This window comes from Egretta garzetta, unplaced genomic scaffold (assembly GCF_000687185.1).
Source record: "Egretta garzetta isolate BGI_Z169 unplaced genomic scaffold, ASM68718v1 scaffold215, whole genome shotgun sequence".
Taxonomy (NCBI): Eukaryota; Metazoa; Chordata; class Aves; order Pelecaniformes; family Ardeidae; genus Egretta; species Egretta garzetta.
This window is the reverse complement of record NW_009259719.1, coordinates 3,349,122-3,356,271: the sequence shown is the minus strand read 5'-3', so window position 1 is coordinate 3,356,271 and position 7,150 is coordinate 3,349,122.

Here is a 7,150-nt window from a genome sequence, read left to right as displayed (position 1 = left end):
AGCCTACAGCTACTGGCTGAAAGAGCGCTATAAAAGAGAAGAAATAAAATAATAAGCTCCAATACATATCTGAAAAAATCCCAAAGTTTTCCAGGTGACAGTTTATGCATAAAGACAAATGGTTCATGATTGAATTTAGAATACACAATACTTAAAATATTTGAAAAAGATGCAATTTAGGCTAGAAAGTTTAACATAAAGTTGCGTAGAATTAGAGCATCTTAAAAAAAAATAATCACATTTCTTGATTTTTTTTTTTAATATTACTCAGAAGTTAATAAGGGAAGCACCCGAAATCCAAATTTACCCTTTGAAAATATCTGATATGTATTGCAACACACTGTAATTAAACTTTTAGAACTTTAATTAAACTAATTAGCTCTTTTAATTAAGGACCAGGAACAAACTGTTCTAATAAAAACTTCCAACAAGTTTCATAGCCTAGCCGCTCTTTAGAACCGTTACAGGGTTTTACATTTGTTTGCTTATGGTGATTAGGCTAAATATGCATAAATTCAGTATTATCTTAGAGAAGTCCAATAAGCTCCTGTTACTAAAACCCACAGTGCCTGTGTTCATGCTTTATGATCTTATTCCTTACAATAACTGCTTTAAAAGGAAAGCCCTTAATTTGTTGTTGTACAAATTCACCTCCTGGACAAACCTTTGCCTAATTTCACACAGTAAAGTGTTCATCTCCCTAAGCTTCTGTATTCATATTTGGGTACCAAAAGTGACAAACTGATCAGAAGAGCAACCCGAGAGTGGGCCAGCAGAGAATCCAAGTGCAGATTTCAAGAGTAATGGGTAAGAAAATACTCCTGGGGGAACTGAACTAGTTCAGTATGGCAAGTGTTTTTCTCTCTGGGATAACTCCAAAATACTCACAAGAAGTGCAGTACTTTTGTGGTATTTGCAAACTTCAGACAGAAAGTATTCCCAACAGACATTTCTGAGACTGCTTTTCTCTTTTTGTAGGAGAGCCTACTTTTCTCTATCAAAATAAACCCCCAAAGCACCCCCATCTGAAATTGCTAGAAGTTACAATAGTTAGGAATGAACTACAATAGTACTAGTCTCACAAAAAAGACAATCTGCCATTATTCTAACAGCCAATTAAATTTAATTACATCTTCAGAGTGTATCTCCAACTTCATTAAATAATATGGTAGCAGATTTAGATAGTAGTCTTTTCCTCATTTGCAGAAAATATTTACTGCATTATCCTCAATATAAAACAAATGTTCTGAATGAAAACTGGTTTGTGTTATCTAGTAAAAGCTGTATTTACACACACTTTATAATGTAATACCACATCCACAAACTAAAGCAAAGCAATGATTCCAACACCAGCAACAATAAATGAGTCATTTTTTAAAAGTGGAAGTTACGAAAGTGATTAAGAAACCATTTTTATACAACATCCTTTTTAGTAGCAATGCCTTCATTCTTAAAAGGCTGACAGCAATATGGGAGGAAAGATAATTGGAAGTGAAGGAAATTCTCAGCTTAGTATTACTAAGATGGAATGCACCAGTTCTGAAGAGAGTGCACTTATTAGTCAAATATAACACAAGCCTACTATAGAAAATACACACACTAGAAAAGCACCTCCTGTCCCACCCCATCTCCAAACACCTCTCAGATCTTTCTGACAAGGAGTTACCAAACCCTAACATTGTAGCGCATGAGTTTCACATATTGCCTGCTCCTTTTGCCTAAAGGGACCAGTTAAGGCAGAAGGTTACCAACACCAGCTGCTTGCCCAGATTTCCTGTTTCCTTAACAGTGATTACTGTACCCCACCCCTTCTCCTTCCGTCCCCACATGTCAAACCCAGCCTATTTTTTCATCTTGAGTCCAGGCAAGTAGGAAACTCTACAGAACTAGCTAGAAAGCATGACCACGAACTATACACAATGTCTTGCCTACATCCCAAATGCAAATCTATCTAGGAAGAGGCATATTATTACATTAGCTAAGACACTGTCATTCATTCAAATATTGTCAACTACATTCCCATTTGTGTTTAAACATTGCCTGCTTTGTGGAAAGTTCTGATGAGCAAGCCGAGACAGAGTTGCCTAAGAACAGCAAGTCCCCCTGCTCTTCAGCTAGGGAGAACCTTCATAAACTACTATACAATTAGCTCTCAACAGATTTATCAAAGGGCTCTACCGAATACCTTAAATTATGGAATACAGCAAATTAGATATCTTTTGAAGACTGTTGAGGATTTTTCTTCCAATTTCTTAGCAGAGGACTGAAAGTATGTTTTACTACTATCGTTACTTATTACTTAATAATATATATACTTTGTTGTATTTCACCAAATTTATACCCCAAACATCATCTAAGTTCACCAATACTACTGAAACTAGAAGGGCTGTTGCTACCTTTGTAGTAAAGACAGATCAAAACTGAAATTTTTTAAGTATCTGGGCACAAAAGTCACTTTTGAGATTCCAATTTTTCCATTTCAGAACGGTAAAATGAGACTAATTTCACCTAATTGATCACATCAGTCCAAGAAAAAGACCTTACATCCACATTTTAGTAGGAAAATGCTTAACAATCCAAAAACTTCACTGTAAAGGAAATTCTATTCCTTTTGATGTGCACTCCCACTTGATACAAAGTGAACAAGAACATTAACTACACATATAATCTTGCCTTAGTTTACTTCATGCATAAATTAAGTGATTGGCTTCATGATCAGCTACTGACTGAGAAAAAAAGGAACATGAATTACATTTGTTGAATGTATAACCCTTACAGAACCAACACACCACTTAATGTTTTGAAGAGTATTTAGAAACCCCAAATTATCCTGTCTGCCCGATACCTTTAAATATACAGTAGTGGCAGAGAATCCGCATTTGGTTTGAGAACCAGACAGCACCCACTAAGCATTTCTTCTTCAGGGGCAGTCTGCTAATTTTGTATCTATTGCATTCTATTTCTAAGTTGCCCAGTGATGGATAGAGCAAGAAAAATCTGGTAAACTGACTGCAGGAGAGCATTAGAATCGTAAAGTAAAAAAATAAGTCACTTAGCTTTGACTTTCAGATCAATTACCATGTACAACAGTCAAAAAGTTTAAGAGTGCATGGCATAAGCTTTCTTTTCCTTGTTTGAGTATGACTGTTCAAACACACTAACTGTGTTCTTCGTGACAGGCTCAAATCCACTTTTGCAGTTCTTCCGGAACTTGAGGCACCGCAGGCTCTAGGTTCTTACTAAAAACCTGAAACATCACCTATTGAGGTAACTAGTAAGGCAATACTTTCCTATTTGTCATTGGTGCTAAAGGGCAGCTATTTTCTAAAAGGTTAAGGTCATTACAGAACCTCACTTAACAAAGGAGTTCAGAAGCAAGAAAAAAACCAGAAAAGTACCGAACAAGAACTTCTAGAGCAGTCACCAAATCCTATGTTCACAGGCAAAAGATGAAATTATTAAGCTTATCTCCAGTCCTACAGCACTTCCAAGACCAGTAGTGTGTGCATACATATTTTTCAGGGTCACTATACAAACCTGATGTGGGTATGCGGCACCTTTATTGGACACATGAAAATTAAAGTTATTTATGTAAGGACTAACTTGCAGTATCCTTGTAGCAGATACAAGTCAATTATTGGGGGTTTTGCTGGCTTGTTCTGCAGATGTAAAAACAGGTAAATAAATATTGGTTTTGTTTAGTTTTTACCCAGTGTACTGGAACATATGTAATTATTTTTAGGTGGAAACGAAGATTAGCTAACATAGTACCTAGCCTAGGGACAGACATTAGACTGGATGTTCAGCTGCATGTAATTCCAAAGAGGCTTTAAATTTCTCTTTCACAGCTGCCTAATGCTTCAACTTGAGAACACTGAGTTTGAAATTAGCGGGTTTCTGTTGTTTTGGGTTTTTTTCTATTGTTTTTAAGTCAGAATGTGAAGAAGAGGAAGACAGAGACATTCTCTTTAAGGAATCCTGAACTAACTTTCAAGTGAAGATAAGTAAATTACTTATCAGCTAAGTTGGCAGAATGCTAGCACTCTTCACAAATAAGCGTTCCTGTTAAAAAACTCCATCAAGAAGCATCATCTTCTTTTAAGTCTTCATTTTCTAAGACCAAGGCCAAAAATCTGTAGTGCTAATGAACCAAAATACTATTACTTATGTGATTTTTTCAGCCTCAAATGCCTTTTGCTCTCAAAAGGTCCAAGTAGTTATTAAGGATTGCTTAATGAAATCCCCATGTAGAAACAGCAAGGAGAAAACAGCAGAAACTTATCTCTAACAAAGATATAGAAAATTAGAAGACAAAAGACAAGGCGAAGTGAAACATCAATACTATTAAGTAGAAAAAGGACAACCTAGACCTCCAAACAAGTACTGCTAAGACTTTCATAAACAAAAGCAAGACCTTTTTTCCCCCACTCAGCCTAAGAAACAGCAGTCATTTGTTAACTTGATGGACTATGGAAATAGATGTCCAACCTTTACCAACAAGCAACCCCTTAAGTCATTGGTTGCTAAGTGAATATGTTTTTTGGAGTTGCCTTTTGGTACAAGGACCACTCAGAGTTCAGTAAGTCAAAAAATGCCCTTCGAGTGCTTTATCTCAAAAATTGTTTTCCTCATCCTATTAAACAAGAACCTTTGAAGTTGCAGGCAGACCTGGACACCTGAGAAGATCTGACAATCAACTCAGAAGAGACCATGACAACTGGCTATAGTACTAAGATTAGAAGAGGTAAGCTACTCAAGAGAGTGTAATACCCTTACTAAACTGTATCTACCCAGAAAACCAAAACTTTCAAGACAGTTTTAAGTAGGAAAACAAATGCGTGCACACATTAAAAAAAAAAAAAAAAAAAAAAAAAAAAAAGTCTCACAGCTAACTTTTTTTAGTTTGGTTCCTCAAATTTTTCCACTAGGAAAAAAAAAAAGGGAAGTCAGAAGAAAGATTCTCTGTGACAACTAACCACGATTTTAAGAAGTGTGTTTCCACCACATGTATTTCTCCACATTAACAAGGTTCTTTCCATAGACTTTCAGTCCCTCGTTAGCCTCCAAATAGAGATGGAGATAATCCAGAAAGGCTAAATAAGCAGCTAAATCCTAAGTGTTCTAGGATTTTCCTCTTGCATTTTTGTTTTGCAGATTCAATTTTTAATTGCTTCACAATCAAAAATTGTGCCCAAATCACAGTCTTGTGCTTAAAAAAACCAAACCACCAAAAAAGAAAAAAACCACCCAAGTAACAGTCATCTTGTACATATTTTATATTTGTATGTGACATACTGGTCTTCATAATCAAGATAGCAGGTATCTCTCAGGATGGTACGTCCAGCAATAAAATGGAGGTTTAAAAAGCAAAACAAGGACAACAGATGGAAGAAGCTTCCATGTGTATTGTTTCATGCTGGAATTTAGAATCTAGCTAAGGGAGCTCTTTTGAGAGGGACAGATGACATTCTGATTATTTTGTAATTTAATCAGATGTATTTGAACGCTGGCACTAAGCATGTTGTAAGCACATGCCACTACAATGTCACATGACCAACGCACTGCTAATCTTCTAGTTTAGCTTCAGAACTGGTTTAATTGCATCATTTCTCAAATGCCATTATCAATTCCAATAGCAATTTGGTTGTCCTCATAGATCATGTTGGCAGTTTTTATGCTACTTTTGCTAGTCTTGCCTGCAACATGCTCTCTCATCACATGGTCTTAAGACCAAGAATCGGCAACCATAAGCAACTATAAGATCGCAAGCATCATGGACAAAAAGGAAAAAGGTCTGTTTTAAGAATTTTGGAAACTGTAAGTTGCAAGTATGATTAAAATGTCCAGGAAGCATTCTGTAAAAAAAAAAAAAAAAAAAAAAGACATGTACACTAAAAAGTAAGCCCTTACGAACTGGTCAGATGACCTTAACAAGTAAATTTTAGAAGTAGGGTAAGAATGGCTTCCCCTTCTGCCCTAGAAGCCACAGAAGCCTGATGTTTGAACTACATATTCTAAAACCTTTTACACACTGTAGGATGTGGTTCTGCATTGGCAATTGACAAATTATATGACACAAAAAAGGTATTTTGCAGGTTTTCATTCACATTGGAACCAAATGCTAAAGCAGAACTTCAAATGTTTGTGGTTACGCACTACACATTTCTGAGATATCTTTAGAAGTATTCAAATATAACCGCACTTGGGTCTGACATGGAAGTGCAAGAGGCCCCACGGTTTATCCAAACATTTTTCTGTCAGATGAATAATAAGAGACTTTTTTTCCTCCAAATCAACCCAGTCCTTTATACAATGACTCTCTGTCAGACTTGCATCCCCCCCTTGGGGGGCAGCAATAGTAAAGAAAGGCAAGAAAAGGAAAAAGGGGACATTACTGCCAAAAATGGAAGGAGGGAAAAGGAAAGACTGGATAATGAAATAAACCTACCTTAATCTCTTCCTTACAGAAGAAAGCATTTCAAGAAGTTAGACTCTCCTCTGAAGAACTAGAAGCCTATGTGAACAGGTATTTTTGTGATATGTACTAAGTTACTGACCACACGTTGCAAAAGGTCAAGAACTAAGATAAGTTTCAGGATGGGAATAAGACATGTCTTCACTTAAGAAAATCAAAGATAAGCAGAAGCCAATGGAGTCTCATGAAAAGCAAGAAATACCATAGGCGTTTAAAGGAAGAGTTACTTGAGAACCAAAAAACAAACCCTGGACACTTGGAAGAGGAACACTTCCAAGGTGAGGCACGTGAATGTGGGATTCTCGCTTCCTCCCTGCAAAGTAAAGAACTTTCACTAGATAAGAACAGTCTTCTGCGTATGATCAAGGAAGAACAACTCTGATCAGTGTTTGTTCATCTACCCTAAACAGGATTACACCCCTCTCCTGCAGAGAGGAGATCAGGGGGAAAGAGAAAAGCGAACAGTCTTCTCTGCATGTCCGTGTCCCAGAGAACCATCTTCTCTGCATGCGATTGCATCTCCAGAAGCAGAGCCAGGATCAACACTCAAGCCCACCCTGATCACAGCCAGCTTTTCTGTCCTCTTAAAGCAACGGTCTGAAATTCAAGCAGAGTTTTGGTTTTTTTTCCTCCTTGTGACAAAATAAAAACGAAAGAGGAAAGAGGGAGGGGTAG